Source organism: Mustelus asterias, chromosome 16, assembly GCF_964213995.1.
Source record: "Mustelus asterias chromosome 16, sMusAst1.hap1.1, whole genome shotgun sequence".
Taxonomy (NCBI): Eukaryota; Metazoa; Chordata; class Chondrichthyes; order Carcharhiniformes; family Triakidae; genus Mustelus; species Mustelus asterias.
In genome coordinates this window covers 98,365,465-98,383,097 of record NC_135816.1, presented here as the reverse complement: position 1 = coordinate 98,383,097, position 17,633 = coordinate 98,365,465, and the positions used below count along the sequence as shown (strand labels likewise).

The following is a 17,633-nucleotide window of genomic DNA, read 5'->3' as shown; positions in this document are numbered from 1 at the left end:
TCTAAACATTGACTCTTGTTCTCTCTGCACTGATCTTCAAACTATTAACGACGACTTTTGTTCATATGTACATCGTTGACAAATGATTTGCCGCAGCTTTAATCCATTTGATTTCCAAAACTGTGTTCTCTGTTTCCAGCAAGCCATCCGTGAACAAGAAATTGGATTGTCAAGTAACACTTCATTCGGCAGCATGTTCCCATTGCCCAGGAAGAGGCTGAAATGGTTTCGCAGATTTAACAGTTTTAACACTGCAGATCAGTCACCTAAGTAGCCAGTTAAAAGAAGAACGTTGCTGGCGAATCTGGCCTCCATGTACTCCAAAGCAACGATAATCGTGTTTGTTGATGTCTGTCAGTGCATGAGAAATGGCGGCATGAGTAGCATCCACTTAGCTTTAGTAAAGACATAAAAGTAAAATAGAAAATGTCTTGAAAATCTCAGCATTTGCCGAGTGAGAACAAAGACATCGCTTCGAGTCAGGGTGGCATTCCGTCAGGAAGCACCATCTCGACATGGAAATATAGAAGCTAGAAGGGTCGTCCGGCCCTCCGAGACTGTTCCGCCATTCATTTTGATCATGGCTGATCATCAAATCGTGATCCCCCTGCCTCCCATACCCCTGGATCCCTTTAGCCCCAAGAGCAAAAAGTAATTTCTTCTTGAAATCAAACAAAGTTTGACTTCAATTAAATTGTGTGGTAGTGAATTCAACTCATTCAGCACCCTGTGGTTGAAGAAATGTCCCGAAACGTTGCTTCTGTTCTCTGTGCCCAGATGCTGTCAGACCTGCTGTGATTTTCCACCGTTTTTGCTTTTGTTTCAGATTGCACGGTCCACGGTCGGTTACATTTTTTTTCATCTACAAATGTAATGCTGCTTGCAGCGTTCCATTGGCGCCGTGGCTTAGTTGGTTAAAGCGCCTGTCTCGTAAACAGGAGATCCTGAGTTCGAATCTCAGCGGCGCCTTCGTGTACGTGTCGTTTCGCCGTTTTACAACAAACTCACTCTTGCTGTGAGACGCCGCAACTTGACAGTCATACAGTTCGACAGCAGGAAAAGAAGACCAGAGACGCATTTTGGCTCTGCCTGCCATGAAGCACCGATGAAAATAGGTGCATTTTGCTGGTGGCGACTTCTGCAATTGTCAATCGCGTGTGAGGAATTGGTTAAAGTGAAGCGAAATTGAACAACATCTCAAACAGTTGCGTTCAGGTTTGGAGATCAGCTACGCCCGAACAGGGACTTGAACCCTGAACCCTCAGATTAAAAGTCTGATGCTCTACCGACTGAGCTATCCGGGCTCCTGACTGGCAAACATTTCCCTCCGTTCAACTGTCCGCGCTCGAGAGGAGAGAAGCTTGGAAGAGAGTTCATTTTTTCAGGTGGCTTGGGAAGTGTCATGTTATCCACGTTAAATTCAAGATGAGTATTTCGCCTCACTTTCTCAATGTCCAATATTCAAGTCGTGCTTAGAATTTCATCGATTTGGCATCACAACGTCCTTATTAAATCATCCCCACTTTACGTGCTGCCTCACTCGTTCCTGTCTTGCGTCCAAAAGTAAGTCAACGGTGGTCCAGGTCGTTCATGCACTTGTCCAGTAGGCTGATCTTCCTGAGTTCAATTCTCCGTTTTACTTGTTTATGCATTTCACGTTGTACAATTTGAAGTACGTCATAGAACATAGAACATAGAACAGGACAGCACAGAACAGGCCCTTCGGCCCACGATGTTGTGCCGAGCTTTATCTGAAACCAAGATCAAGCTATCCCACTCCCTATCATCCTGGTGTGCTCCATGTGCCTATCCAATAACCGCTTAAATGTTTCTAAAGTGTCTGACTCCACTATCACTGCAGGCAGTCCATTCCACACCCCAACCACTCTCTGCGTAAAGAACCTACCTCTGATATCCGTCCTGTATCTCCCACCACGAACCCTATAGTTATGCCCCCTTGTAATAGCTCCATCCACCCGAGGAAATAGTCTTTGAACGTTCACTCTATCTATCCCCTTCATCATTTTCTACACCTCTATTAAGTCTCCCCTCAGCCTCCTCCGCTCCAGAGAGAACAGCCCTAGCTCCCTCAACCTTTCCTCATATGACCTACCCTCCAAACCAGGCAGCATCCTGGTAAATCTCCTCTGCACTCTTTCCAGCGCTTCCACATCCTTCTTATAGTGAGGTGACCAGAACTGCACACAATATTCCAAATGTGGTCTCACCAAGGTCCTGTACAGTTGCAGCATAACGCCACGGCTCTTAAACTCCAACCCCCTGTTAATAAAAGCTAACACACTATAGGCCTTCTTCACAGCTCTATCCACTTGACTGGCAACCTTTAGAGATCTGTGGATATGGACTCCACCATCTCTCTGAGGACCACCAGTTTCAGTGTCCTGCATTCTGCAGCAGAAAGTGTCCCTTTGGCACATCGAGTCTGTTCCGGCCATCAAGCTCGTGGCGGTTCTATCTAAACATTGACTCTTGTTCTCTCTGCACTGATCTTCAAACTATTCACGACGACTTTTGTTCATATGTACATCGTTGACAAATGATTTGCCGCAGCTTTAATCCATTTGATTTCCAAAACTGTGTTCTCTGTTTCCAGCAAGTCATCCGTGAACAAGAAATTGGATTGTCAATGAACACTTCATTCGGCAGCATGTTCCCATTGCCCAGGAATAGGCTGAAATGGTTTCGCAGATTTAACAGTTTAAACACTGCAGATCAGTCTCCTAAGTACCCAGTTCAAAGAAGAAAGTTGCTGGCGAATCTGGCCTCCATGTACTCCCAAGCAACGATAATCGTGTTTGTTGATGTCTGTCAGTACATGAGAAATAGGGGCATGAGTAGCATCCACTTAGCTTTAGTAAAGACATAAAAGTAAAATAGAAAATGTCTTGAAAATCTCAGCATTTGCCGAGAGAGAACAAAGACAACGTTTCGAGTCAGGATGACATTCCGTCAGGATGCAGAATCTCTCGACATGGAAATATAGAAGCAAGAAGGGTCGTCCGGCCCTCCGAGACTGTTCCGCCATTCATTTTGATCATGGCTGATCATCAAATCGTGATCCCCCTTCCTCCTATACCCCTGGATCCCTTTCGCCCCAAGAGCGAAAAGTAATTTCTTCTTGAAATCAAACAAAGTTTGACTTCAATTAAATTGTGTGGTAGCGAATTCAACTCATTCAGCACCCTGTGAGTGAAGAAATGTCCTGAAACGTTGCTTCTGTTCTCTGTGCCCAGATGCTGTCAGACCTGCTGTGATTTTCCACCGTTTCTGCTTTTGTTTCAGATTGCACGGTCCACGGTCGGTTGCATTGTTTTTCATCTACAAATTGTAATGCTGCTTGCAGCGTTCCATTGGCGCCGTGGCTTAGTTGGTTAAAGCGCCTGTCTAGTAAACAGGAGATCCTGAGTTCGAATCTCAGCGGCGCCTTCGTGTACGTGTCGTTTCGCCGTTTTACAACAAACTCACTCTTGCTGTGAGACGCCGCAACTTGACAGTCATGCAGTTCGACAGCAGGAAAAGAAGACCAGAGACGCATTTTGGCTCTGCCTGCCATGAAGCACCGATGAAAATAGGTGCATTTTGCTGGTGGCGACTTCTGCAATTGTCAATCGCGTGTGAGGAATTGGTTAAAGTGAAGCGAAATTGAACAACATCTCAAACAGTGGCGTTCAGGTTTGGAGATCAGCTACGCCCGAACAGGGACTTGAACCCTGAACCCTCAGATTAAAAGTCTGATGCTCTACCGACTGAGCTATCCGGGCTCCTGACTGGCAAACATTTCCCTCCGTTCAACTGTCCGCGCTCGAGAGGAGAGAAGCTTGGAAGAGAGTTCATTTTTTCAGGTGGCTTGGGAAGTGTCATGTTATCCACGTTAAATTCAAGATGAGTATTTCGCCTCACTTTCTCAATGTCCAATATTCAAGTCGTGCTTAGAATTTCATCGATTTGGCATCACAACGTCCTTATTAAATCATCCCCACTTTACGTGCTGCCTCTCTCGTTCCTATATTGCGTCCAAAAGTAAGTCAACGGTGGTCCAGGTCGTTCATGCACTTGTCCAGTAGGCTGATCTTCCTGAGTTCAATTCTCCGTTTTACTTGTTTATGCATTTCACGTTGTACAATTTGAAGTACGTCATAGAACATAGAACATAGAACAGGACAGCACAGAACAGGCCCTTCGGCCCACGATGTTGTGCCGAGCTTTATCTGAAACCAAGATCAAGCTATCCCACTCCCTATCATCCTGGTGTGCTCCATGTGCCTATCCAATAACCGCTTAAATGTTTCTAAAGTGTCTGACTCCACTATCACTGCAGGCAGTCCATTCCACACCCCAACCACTCTCTGCGTAAAGAACCTACCTCTGATATCCGTCCTGTATCTCCCACCACGAACCCTATAGTTATGCCCCCTTGTAATAGCTCCATCCACCCGAGGAAATAGTCTTTGAACGTTCACTCTATCTATCCCCTTCATCATTTTATACACCTCTATTAAGTCTCCCCTCAGCCTCCTCCGCTCCAGAGAGAACAGCCCTAGCTCCCTCAACCTTTCCTCATATGACCTACCCTCCAAACCAGGCAGCATCCTGGTAAATCTCCTCTGCACTCTTTCCAGCGCTTCCACATCCTTCTTATAGTGAGGTGACCAGAACTGCACACAATATTCCAAATGTGGTCTCACCAAGGTCCTGTACAGTTGCAGCATAACGCCACGGCTCTTAAACTCCAACCCCCTGTTAATAAAAGCTAACACACTATAGGCCTTCTTCACAGCTCTATCCACTTGACTGGCAACCTTTAGAGATCTGTGGATATGGACTCCACCATCTCTCTGAGGACCACCAGTTTCAGTGTCCTGCATTCTGCAGCAGAAAGTGTCCCTTTGGCACATCGAGTCTGTTCCGGCCATCAAGCTCGTGGCGGTTCTATCTAAACATTGACTCTTGTTCTCTCTGCACTGATCTTCAAACTATTCACGACGACTTTTGTTCATATGTACATCGTTGACAAATGATTTGCCGCAGCTTTAATCCATTTGATTTCCAAAACTGTGTTCTCTGTTTCCAGCAAGTCATCCGTGAACAAGAAATTGGATTGTCAATGAACACTTCATTCGGCAGCATGTTCCCATTGCCCAGGAATAGGCTGAAATGGTTTCGCAGATTTAACAGTTTAAACACTGCAGATCAGTCTCCTAAGTACCCAGTTCAAAGAAGAAAGTTGCTGGCGAATCTGGCCTCCATGTACTCCCAAGCAACGATAATCGTGTTTGTTGATGTCTGTCAGTACATGAGAAATAGGGGCATGAGTAGCATCCACTTAGCTTTAGTAAAGACATAAAAGTAAAATAGAAAATGTCTTGAAAATCTCAGCATTTGCCGAGAGAGAACAAAGACAACGTTTCGAGTCAGGATGACATTCCGTCAGGATGCAGAATCTCTCGACATGGAAATATAGAAGCAAGAAGGGTCGTCCGGCCCTCCGAGACTGTTCCGCCATTCATTTTGATCATGGCTGATCATCAAATCGTGATCCCCCTTCCTCCTATACCCCTGGATCCCTTTCGCCCCAAGAGCGAAAAGTAATTTCTTCTTGAAATCAAACAAAGTTTGACTTCAATTAAATTGTGTGGTAGCGAATTCAACTCATTCAGCACCCTGTGAGTGAAGAAATGTCCTGAAACGTTGCTTCTGTTCTCTGTGCCCAGATGCTGTCAGACCTGCTGTGATTTTCCACCGTTTCTGCTTTTGTTTCAGATTGCACGGTCCACGGTCGGTTGCATTGTTTTTCATCTACAAATTGTAATGCTGCTTGCAGCGTTCCATTGGCGCCGTGGCTTAGTTGGTTAAAGCGCCTGTCTAGTAAACAGGAGATCCTGAGTTCGAATCTCAGCGGCACCTTCGTGTGCGTGTCGTTTCGCCGTTTTCCAACAAACTCACTCTTGCTGTGAGACGCCGCAACTTGACAGTCATCCAGTTCGACAGCAGGAAAAGAAGACCAGAGACGCATTTTGGCTCTGCCGGCCATGAAGCACCGATGAAAATAGGTGAATTTTGATGGTGGCGACCTCTGCAATCGTCAATCGCGTGTGAGAAATTGGTTAAAATGAAGCGAAATTGAACCACATCTCAAATAGTTGCGTTCAGGTTTGAAGATCAGCTACGCCCGAACAGGGACTTGAACCCTGGAGCCTCAGATTAAAAGTCTGATGCTCTACCGAATGAGCTATCCGGGCTCCTGACTGCGAAACGTTTCCCTCCGTTCAACTGTCCGCGCTCGAGAGGAGAGAAGCTTCGAAGAGAGTTCATTTTTTCAAGAGGCTTGGGAAGTGTCATGTTATCCACGTTAAATTCAAGATGAGTATTTCGCCTCACTTTCTCAATGTCCAATATTCAAGTCGTGCTTAGAATTTCATCGATTTGGCATCACAACGTCCTTATTAAATCATCCCCACTTTACGTGCTGCCTCTCTCGTTCCTATATTGCGTCCAAAAGTAAGTCAACGGTGGTCCAGGTCGTTCATGCACTTGTCCAGTAGGCTGATCTTCCTGAGTTCAATTCTCCGTTATACTTGTTTATGCATTTCACGTTGTACAATTTGAAGTACGTCATAGAACATAGAACATAGAACAGTACAGCACAGAACAGGCCCTTCGGCCCACGATGTTGTGCCGAGCTTTATCTGAAACCAAGATCAAGCTATCCCACTCCCTATCATCCTGGTGTGCTCCATGTGCCTATCCAATAACCGCTTAAATGTTTCTAAAGTGTCTGACTCCACTATCACTGCAGGCAGTCCATTCCACACCCCAACCACTCTCTGCGTAAAGAACCTACCTCTGATATCCGTCCTGTATCTCCCACCACGAACCCTATAGTTATGCCCCCTTGTAATAGCTCCATCCACCCGAGGAAATAGTCTTTGAACGTTCACTCTATCTATCCCCTTCATCATTTTCTACACCTCTATTAAGTCTCCCCTCAGCCTCCTCCGCTCCAGAGAGAACAGCCCTAGCTCCCTCAACCTTTCCTCATATGACCTACCCTCCAAACCAGGCAGCATCCTGGTAAATCTCCTCTGCACTCTTTCCAGCGCTTCCACATCCTTCTTATAGTGAGGTGACCAGAACTGCACACAATATTCCAAATGTGGTCTCACCAAGGTCCTGTACAGTTGCAGCATAACGCCACGGCTCTTAAACTCCAACCCCCTGTTAATAAAAGCTAACACACTGTAGGCCTTCTTCACAGCTCTATCCACTTGACTGGCAACCTTTAGAGATCTGTGGATATGGACTCCACCATCTCTCTGAGGACCACCAGTTTCAGTGTCCTGCATTCTGCAGCAGAAAGTGTCCCTTTGGCACATCGAGTCTGTTCCGGCCATCAAGCTCGTGGCGGTTCTATCTAAACATTGACTCTTGTTCTCTCTGCACTGATCTTCAAACTATTCACGACGACTTTTGTTCATATGTACATCGTTGACAAATGATTTGCCGCAGCTTTAATCCATTTGATTTCCAAAACTGTGTTCTCTGTTTCCAGCAAGTCATCCGTGAACAAGAAATTGGATTGTCAATGAACACTTCATTCGGCAGCATGTTCCCATTGCCCAGGAATAGGCTGAAATGGTTTCGCAGATTTAACAGTTTAAACACTGCAGATCAGTCTCCTAAGTACCCAGTTCAAAGAAGAAAGTTGCTGGCGAATCTGGCCTCCATGTACTCCCAAGCAACGATAATCGTGTTTGTTGATGTCTGTCAGTACATGAGAAATAGGGGCATGAGTAGCATCCACTTAGCTTTAGTAAAGACATAAAAGTAAAATAGAAAATGTCTTGAAAATCTCAGCATTTGCCGAGAGAGAACAAAGACAACGTTTCGAGTCAGGATGACATTCCGTCAGGATGCAGAATCTCTCGACATGGAAATATAGAAGCAAGAAGGGTCGTCCGGCCCTCCGAGACTGTTCCGCCATTCATTTTGATCATGGCTGATCATCAAATCGTGATCCCCCTGCCTCCCATACCCCTGGATCCCTTTAGCCCCAAGAGCAAAAAGTAATTTCTTCTTGAAATCAAACAAAGTTTGACTTCAATTAAATTGTGTGGTAGTGAATTCAACTCATTCAGCACCCTGTGGTTGAAGAAATGTCCCGAAACGTTGCTTCTGTTCTCTGTGCCCAGATGCTGTCAGACCTGCTGTGATTTTCCACCGTTTTTGCTTTTGTTTCAGATTGCACGGTCCACGGTCGGTTACATTTTTTTTCATCTACAAATGTAATGCTGCTTGCAGCGTTCCATTGGCGCCGTGGCTTAGTTGGTTAAAGCGCCTGTCTAGTAAACAGGAGATCCTGAGTTCGAATCTCAGCGGCGCCTTCGTGTACGTGTCGTTTCGCCGTTTTACAACAAACTCACTCTTGCTGTGAGACGCCGCAACTTGACAGTCATACAGTTCGACAGCAGGAAAAGAAGACCAGAGACGCATTTTGGCTCTGCCTGCCATGAAGCACCGATGAAAATAGGTGCATTTTGCTGGTGGCGACTTCTGCAATTGTCAATCGCGTGTGAGGAATTGGTTAAAGTGAAGCGAAATTGAACAACATCTCAAACAGTTGCGTTCAGGTTTGAAGATCAGCTACGCCCGAACAGGGACTTGAACCCTGAACCCTCAAATTAAAAGTCTGATGCTCTACCGACTGAGCTATCCGGGCTCCTGACTGCCAGTTGTTTCCCTCCGTTCAACTGTCCGCGCTCGAGAGGAGAGAAGCTTGGAAGAGAGTTCATTTTTTCAAGTGGCTTGGGAAGTGTCATGTTATCCACGTTAAATTCAAGATGACTATTTCGCCTCACTTTCTCAATGTCCAAAATTCAAGTCGTGCTTCGAATTTCATCGATTTGGCACCACAACGTCCTTATCAAATCATCCCCACTTTACGTGCTGCCTCTCTCGTTCCTATATTGCGTCCAAAAGTAAGTCAACGGTGGTCCTGGTCGTTCATGCACTTGTCTAGTCGGCTGATATTCCTGAGTTCAATTCTCCGTGGTACTTGTTTCTGCATTTCACGTTGTACAGTTTGAAGTAAATCACCATCTCTCTCAGGACCACCAGTTTCAGTGTCCTGCATTTGTAAGGGATAATCATTAAGACAACATATATTGGAAGGAATAATTATTAGGACAAGTAGGAGATAATAATTAACATAGAAGAGATAATCACTACTTAAGAAGTTCTCATATATCATCACATATCTTATTAAGCATATACGTGTACCCTTTTTCAGTGCACAATACCTTACCAGGTCAGTACACATCGATACTCACATAAATGAACATAAAGGCTAAAAGAAGTCAAGGAAACACACAGAAGCTGAAAGTAATTTCTTAAATAAACGTGAGAAAGTCAGACAACGGGAAAAAAGACTTGGCATAGCAGGATGCCCTACAATGGTTGAACAAGCAACAACCTTGGCTGATTAGACAATAAACTTCAGATAAGAAGGCAAGATGTAACCACAATGATATCACAGCACATTCATTAGTGACCAATCAGAAAGAAGGCAGATAACGTAGGTCTAGTAAACCATGGTGGCTAACGAAAAGTGGCCTCGGGGTCTGCAACAAAAAAACCTTGACTGTAAGATAAGAATGATGAAATATGAAGCTAAATGTGGATAAAAAGGACTGTCAGAGCACTGGTTTTTTGGATTCATCTGGAAATCCCGGCTTTATTGAAATGTATTAGCTAATAAAGCCTTGCTGCCTGGAAGATCAAGACTCAGACTCTCTATTCTGATTGATGAACTCTTCTTGCCGTCCACGGGGAACCACGGCAAATCTGTCGCTTGCGAGCAGGGCAGAGTTGAGGTCGTCCGGTGACTCAACCCCGGAGGGATCGAGGGAGACGGTGGTCCGACCGGAACCGAGAAGTCCCCAGCCGGCCTTCTGTCAACAAGGTAAGCAGACTTGCATGCATGTAAATCCTTGTTGTCAGAAAGGGGTTTTCGAGGCCTGGCGCACCCGGTTCTCCACTGGTCCTGGATCTCACCTGCCCAAAAGATAACCTGCATTGGTAAAGTTAAAATTGTGTAAAATATTGAGAGACTGAGTCTGATCGGAAGGGTAAATTTTGCATGTAAAAAGCACGCTTTAGTTTTATGTACTGTATTGTCCACGAATGGGTAAAAAGTGAGACGCTACAAAAACCGAACGCTAATTGATGCAATTAGGTTAGTCGAGCGGTTTGGAGCGGGCTTCCAGGTTACGACTTGCCCAAGGAGAGTAAGTGTAGGCAAGCCTGCCAGTCCAAACCTACCCAGGACCTCGGAGAGAGAGACGTCAGCCGAGAGGAAGGAGAGATCTAGGAGAGATTGGTCTCCTACCTGATATAGTAATTAAGGACCTACGTTGATCGCCGGAAGAAGAGAGGGGATAGGTAGTGAAATAAAGTAAAGGGGCTACAAGGAGAAGCCTGAAAAGGTTGATCTGGAATAGCGGTGTAAGCAGCTGTTGGTAAATGTGGAGTGTAAAGCAGGATCACGACAGTGATGAATAACGTAGGAATATTGCAGTAATAGATTTCCTAAGTAGTGGTGTTAACACACATTTTTTTTAGAGAAGATCTAGTAAAAATAGTTGGAGGAGGTTTTAGGGAGTGGTATGAGGGTGAGAGAAATGCCCTGCTAAGAAGAATAACTGAAGTAGTTAATTTGGAGGAAGTGAATAAGGAGTGGCCATACATAAATTGGGACGAAATAATATACAAAAATTGGACGAGTGAAGCAGTAGAAGAAACATTGACAGAATTAATAGAAGAAATCAGACCAAGTAAGGCTCTGTTGGAAATCAGTGAGCAAGTGGAGGCATATTATCCACTAGCAGAAGAAAAAGGATTATCACCAGGAGAGGGAAGAACAGGGAAGCAAATACTGAGACCTCGGTTGGAAATACAGGTGTCAGTCAGGGAAGTGCAGTGGGAAGATAGCCCAAGGACAGAAAAAGGGAAAACAGTATATCGCATAAAAATAACAATAGTGCCAAATACCAACATATCAGAAAATATTAAGCCGCAAGGCAGTGCAAAGAAACAGAACATGCCACATCAAACTAAGACACCGGTGGAAATTCTGGGAGAAAAGTACCCAGCCCTGAAAGGAGACATAGCCCATATCTCCCAAAAATGGACCAAAAGAACAAGTAAATTAAACACACAGTGGCCAGAGGGAGGCACCTGGTGTACAGAAAGATGTGAGGATCAGAAAGGACTGGTAAAGAACTATAAACTAAGGGATAAATCACAAAAGAGAAATCAGAAAAGAAGAAAAGAATTGGAGATACTAACATTATTTGAAAAGGAAGGAAAAGAGAAAAAGTGCATATGGAAAATGCAAATGCCAGTTCAGATTCAGGAAAAGGAAAAATTGAAAGACCCAAATATAGCCCCGCCCCCTTATAAGGAAAACCAAGATTTTGCTGGGCTGTATCCAGTAATAAAGGGGACAGTGAATTTTGAGGGGGAATATGAAGAAAGGGACATGACCCGCGAACAATGGGCAAAGCAGGAGGTGGAAAGAAAGGTAAAAAGGGAAGAAGAAGGTGCTAAAGTGGAAGGAGAACTGGATAACATACGCCGTATGAGGCAAGAGTTAGAGGAAGAGTTGGTTCGGGTAAGGGTGTTAAAATGGGCAAATAGAAAAATGGAGGAAGAACAGAGTAAAAAAGGTGAGGAGGCAGTGGACAGTGAGGCAAGGTGTGAAGAGAAGGAGGGTAAGGAAGAATGGGATGAAAAATGTAAATATAGCAAGGGAAGTGCAGGAGGAAAAGGACAGGGACAGGGAAAAGCACCCTATCAGAACCAGAGGGGACAAAACCAAGGATATAATCAAGGCCCCAGGCAGGGAGGACCACCTGGCCCTCCAGGGGTATGCTGGGGATGTGGGGAAACAGGACACATAAAAAGGAATTGTTCCCAAAACAGCTATAGACAAGGAGGTCAACAACAAATGAGTCAGCAAATGATGCAAGTGCCAACCAGTGACTGCCCAATGAGTCAGGGGCCAGTAAATCACCAGAGTTTCCTATAGGGAGGCCCAGAGAACCCCGAAATGGTAGGCCAGTATGTACAAATAACGGACACAGCAAATCAAGAACCTGTAATCAATGTTAGAATAGGGGGGGTTGAGATCCCCATGATGATAGATACAGGAGCTACTTGTACGTGCATACAAGAAAAATATGCAGGACACCTACCATTGTCAGGTCAGTTTGTAAAAACTATGGGGTTCTCGGGGAAAGCAGTATTGACTCAAATGACGATGCCGGTGCCTATCACCGGTGGAAACAAAACCACTCATGTGCCTGTGTTAGTGTGCAATAAAACACCACTGAATTTGTTAGGCCGGGATGCAATCTTAGGGTGAGGGTTAAAATTAGAGTGTGCAACTCAAGGAATTAATCTGACGGGCATGTACGTAATTAGGGTAAGGGGAGAAGAGTGGGCCAATGTATATTGGCTAGGGGACATAGAAGAACAAATTAAAAAGCAGGTATGGGAAATTTGGGGGACATTTGTAGAGGCACAGATTCCAGACGCCGAATGGCCAAAAACTGAACTACATAGCACAATGATTTTTGATAAAATGCAACAGTCAGAGATACAGGAGAAGTGGAATAAAGAGGCAGGACAAGAACAGGAAATAAATTCAGACAGCATTTTAATCGGACCAGAGGGAGCAGCCCTCACAATTAGAAAGAATGAATGGGTCAGAAAATGGTTCTCAGTGCCTGAGACAGAACCACATGTTACGCTAAAGGTGAATCCTGATTACAGACCAAAGGATTTGGGACTTATGACGTTTAGGGCACAGGAACTGGAATTTATTAAAGCAAACAATGAGAATATTTGGATGTCGACTGACGGACAAATGATGAAAATATCTGTTAATGCAAGGATGACTGGAAGACCAAAAGAGGTAAAAATAGAGTTAAAAGATAAAGAAGTAGAGCAAGAATGGAGAGCAAAGTTAGAAAAAGATTTAGATTCTCTCCCTGAGGAATTGTGGTCAAAGAACGACAGAGATGTAGGCAAAGTTAAAACAGCTACCCCAGTCGAAGTAAAATTGAAGCCAGGATGTCAAGGACCTTATAAACCACAATATCCAATCAAGGCAGAAGCAGTAAAAGGCATAAGAGAAACAATCAGAGGATTAGTAGACGCAGGGGTGTTAAAAGAAACCCGAAGTAAATGTAACACACCCTTATTACCAGTTAAAAAGGCAGATGGGGAAAAGTGGAGGTTAGTACACGACCTGAGAGCAGTTAATGAAGTAGTTGAAAATATGCCAGTAGAAGTCCCTAACCCCTACACCTTATTGACTAACATACCGTCTGAAAGCAGATGGTTTACAGTAATAGACTTATGCTCAGCATTTTTCAGTGTGCCCTTGGCACAAGCGAGTCAGTACTTTTTTGCTTTCAAGTATGAGGGAAAACAATACACATACAATAGAATGCCACAAGGATTCAAACACTCCCCACATGTATTCAACCAAGTGTTGAGAGCAGATTTGGCAGGGATACAACTAGAAGGAACACTGATACAATATGTGGATGACTTGTTGTTGTGTACAGAAACAAAGGAACAGTGTAGGGAAGAAAGTTTAAAACTGCTGGGAAAGCTGGCGAAAGGAGGACATAAAGTGTCAAGAAAGAAATTACAGTTCTGTCAAAGAAAAGTAGAATACCTTGGAAGGGAAATAACTGTTGGACAAAAAAGAATAGCTCACCAGCAGATAGAAGCAGTATTGAAAATCCCAAAACCACAGACAGTGAGACAGATGATGACATTCTTAGGAATGACAGGATTTAGTTCAGAATGGATAGAAAACTATGCAGAAAAAACACAAGCGTTAAGGAAAATAATGAAAGAGGCCGGATGTGAGGAGTTAAAAGCGATCTTGATATGGGACAGGGAGGCCTCAGAGGCATTTGATAACATGAAACAAGAGATGGTGCAAGCACCAGCACTGATGCTGCCTTCGTATGATAAACCCTTTGACCTTTTTGTTAGCAACAGGGAAACAGGATTCGCAACTGCTGTGTTAATGCAGGACAGGTGTAAAGGAAGAAAGAAACAAGCAATAGCTTATTATAGCACCAAGTTAGACGATGTGGCCCTGGGGTACCCTCCATGTTATCAGGGTTTGGCAGCTGCTTGGTGGGCTTACGAAAAAGCAGCTACCATCACAATGGGATATTTAATAAACATACATGTACACCACAAAGTAGCTGAATTGATTGAGCAAGGAAAATTTGTGCTGACACCTGCTAGGATCCATCATTATCGAATGCTAACCACATTTCCAGATATCACAATAATAAAGTGCAACAGAGTAAATCCAGCTGATTACATGCCATTACCTCATGAAGGAGAAGAACATGAATGCTTAAGAGAAGCAAAAACATTTATGAAACTGAGAGAAGACTTAAGAGCAGAGGGACTAGTGACAGAAGAGAAGAGGACACTGTATGTAGATGGCTCATGTTACAGGGATCACTTGGGAAACCACGCAGGCTATGCCATAGTTGAACAAAGACCAGGAGGACTTGAAGTTATAGAAGCAGAAAAATGTGAACAGCCCTGTTCGGCCCAACTAGCAGAACTTAAGGCACTAACCAGAGCATGTGAATTAGCAAAAGGGGAGGCAGTAGAAGTGTATACAGATTCGGCTTATGCACATGGAGTGTGTCATCTGTTTGGATCAATCTGGAAACAGAGAGGCTTTATGAAAAGTAGTGGGGAACCAATACAGCATGAAAGTCAAATAAAAGCCTTAATACAAGCTATGATGGGCCCAAAAGAATTGGCCATAATATTTGGAATTGGCTTGATAATGTATTCGGACAATGGGGAGCATGGTTTGCAAAGGCAGGGGTTATAATAGTAGTAGTAATGATCGTAATTGGACTAATCTTTTGTTGTTTACTGCCTGCTTTGAGATCTTTTATTACCAGACTAATGATGCGACAAATGGTAGTGCGAATAGAGAATGAACAAATCCCCGAACAAGAAGTCCAGGAATGGGGTCAAGTTGAATTACCCCCACCGAATAGACTCATGATAACTTTGATTGAGACTGACGCTCCTTGTTTTGCAATGTAGCACTAAAGACTGCAAAAGAGGGGAAGATCTGTTTCAATGCTTAAAAGAAGATGGAAATTTGATTTGTATACCAGTGATCAGTATTTTCCTTCCTCAGGAACAAGGACTGTTGACACAAACTCTACCGCTCAAGTTCATGGTTCACCGAATTCGACCCAGGAAACTGAGCTATCAACTGAACTGACAAAACAAGAGAAAACACTGAAATTGAAGCTGAAAGACTGTATAAACTAAATAGTAGTAGCGGCGACTAAGCGCGGGAAAAGAATTGTGTAAACTGTGATAAATTGTACTCTCCCTCCTTGTGATAGCATGGGAAAAGTAGGGGTAGGATGGATGGGGATAATACTAGTACTTAGTATGGGGGGTGGCAAGAGTAAAAATGAACAGGAAGAAGACAGATCGCATATAAATACTTACCTATATATGTCATATATGTATGCAGAAAGATTGAACATAAGCAAATGTTAGGTCTGCACTCATGTCCCAAGCCATTCCCAAGAAGGCCTACCACTCCAGTCTCTCCCCTTTCAGATTTCAGAAACTATAGAATGGATATTGAGACAAAATAAGACAGGGGAAGGAGGAAACATGACAATGTGGGAGTCAGCTGGGTATAGAATGACCAGGTTTGCTACATGGTACCAACCAACCTACGACCATTCCCAGTTCCCACCTGTACCGACGGTCCTAAAATCAAATGGACCAGGATCCTTCTGTTTAAAGAAAAATGTGGATGGAGCAAGAGTTGGAGAAAGTAAATGTCAGCAAACTGTAGAATGGCAACCACCTGTGAAAGATTTAAGTACAGCTGGTATGTTCAAAATAGACTGGACTGAAATATGCAACATCACATCAAGCAACGTGTGGGAAGGAAAAGCTGTACAAACTTGGATGACGCTGGCTGAGAACTTCACGGCCTACAATGGAACTTACTTTATATGCGGTACAAAGGCATATCCCTGGCTTCCTGCGAACTGGACAGGCTCCTGTTATCTGGGATATGTAGTGCCCTATATGCACCACATGCCTTCCCTACGAAGCTACCCTTCGCGAGCAAAACGAACAATCAGTAAGACTGACTAGTTCTTTATGATGGCCTTTCCATTACATGGGACAGGAAGAACGGCAAACGAGTTAATTCTGATGGCCACAGCCCTGGAACAACTGGCTAATATCACTGCAGCTGAAGCTCGAAAAACAGGGCAAGCCTTGACAGAAGTATCAGCAGAACTGATGGCAGTCCGCACAGTAGCCCTGCAAAATAGACTGGCTTTGGACTATCTATTGGCCTCGCAGGGAGGAACATGTGCCATAATTTAACAAGAATGCTGTACTTACATACCAGATAAATCTGAGAATATAACTAACCTTGCAAAGCATATCAAGGCACAAGCAGACCAACTCCAAAAGATAGGTCACGAATTCCATGATTATAACCCACCTGGATGGTTAGGATGGGTAGGAAATGGGATGTTTGATTGGATTTTTAAATCATTTATGTTACTGTTGCTTATAATAGTAGGGATAGCGTTAGCAGGATGCTTATGTCGATGTGTAATTAACAGGGCAATGGACAGCATGTACCATTATCAATAGTTTGAAAATAAGAGGAGATAATATGACCCTAGATACCATACGCATAGAGGGAAATACTTAAATGATCAAGCAAAATCAAGGAGGGAGAGATGTGTTAGTCTAAAGTGTATGAAATGTATTAATGCAAAAATGTATTTTAATGAACTATCAGGGAAAGGAAATCTGGAGGAGCAGTTCGCAATTAGGCTATTAATAAACAAAAAGGGATATTGATCCTACACTTAAGCTCCTCCACATTTCGTGAAACCAAACATAACTAAGACATATATTGGGAAAATATATCAAGAAATAGTTTAGTGAGACAATGATGTCTCAAAGAGGGGATATGTAAGGGATAATCATTAAGACAACATATATTGGAAGGAATAATTATTAGGACAAGTAGGAGATAATAATTAACATAGAAGAGATAATCACTACTTAAGAAGTTCTCATATATCATCACATATCTTATTAAGCATATACTTGTACCCTTTTTAAGTGCACAATACCTTACCAGGTCAGTACACATGGATACTCACATAAATGAACATAAAGGTTAAAAGAAGTCAAGGAAACACACAGAAGCTGAAAGTAATTTCTTAAATAAACGTGAGAAAGTCAGACAACGGGAAAAAAGACTTGGCATAGCAGGATGCCCTACAATGGTTGAACAAGCAACAACCTTGGCTGATTAGACAATAAACTTCAGATAAGGAGGCAAGATGTAACCACAATGATATCACAGCACATTCATTAGTGACCAATCAGAAAGAAGGCAGATAACGTAGGTCCAGTAAACCATGGTGGCTAACGAAAAGTGGCCTTGGGGTCTGCAACAAAAAAACCTTGACTGTAAGATAAGAATGATG

General features: G+C 43.6%; 8 non-coding genes across 8 annotated transcripts; 4 read left to right on the top strand and 4 right to left on the bottom strand.

The window, feature by feature from the left end:
- The first annotated feature begins 895 nt into the window (after positions 1 to 895).
- Positions 896 to 969, top strand: trnat-cgu (transfer RNA threonine (anticodon CGU)). Its single transcript has one exon. It is a non-coding gene; the product is annotated as a tRNA-Thr (tRNA).
- A 262-nt stretch (positions 970 to 1,231) lies between these two features.
- Positions 1,232 to 1,304, bottom strand: trnak-uuu (transfer RNA lysine (anticodon UUU)). Its single transcript has one exon. It is a non-coding gene; the product is annotated as a tRNA-Lys (tRNA).
- A 2,069-nt stretch (positions 1,305 to 3,373) lies between these two features.
- trnat-agu (transfer RNA threonine (anticodon AGU)) lies at positions 3,374 to 3,447 on the top strand. Its single transcript has one exon. It is a non-coding gene; the product is annotated as a tRNA-Thr (tRNA).
- A 262-nt stretch (positions 3,448 to 3,709) lies between these two features.
- Positions 3,710 to 3,782, bottom strand: trnak-uuu (transfer RNA lysine (anticodon UUU)). Its single transcript has one exon. It is a non-coding gene; the product is annotated as a tRNA-Lys (tRNA).
- A 2,069-nt stretch (positions 3,783 to 5,851) lies between these two features.
- trnat-agu (transfer RNA threonine (anticodon AGU)) lies at positions 5,852 to 5,925 on the top strand. The gene has a single exon. It is a non-coding gene; the product is annotated as a tRNA-Thr (tRNA).
- A 262-nt stretch (positions 5,926 to 6,187) lies between these two features.
- On the bottom strand, positions 6,188 to 6,260 carry trnak-uuu (transfer RNA lysine (anticodon UUU)). The gene has a single exon. It is a non-coding gene; the product is annotated as a tRNA-Lys (tRNA).
- A 2,068-nt stretch (positions 6,261 to 8,328) lies between these two features.
- trnat-agu (transfer RNA threonine (anticodon AGU)) lies at positions 8,329 to 8,402 on the top strand. Its single transcript has one exon. It is a non-coding gene; the product is annotated as a tRNA-Thr (tRNA).
- Positions 8,403 to 8,664: 262 nt separating this feature from the next.
- trnak-uuu (transfer RNA lysine (anticodon UUU)) lies at positions 8,665 to 8,737 on the bottom strand. Its single transcript has one exon. It is a non-coding gene; the product is annotated as a tRNA-Lys (tRNA).
- Between the last annotated feature and the right edge of the window lie 8,896 nt (positions 8,738 to 17,633).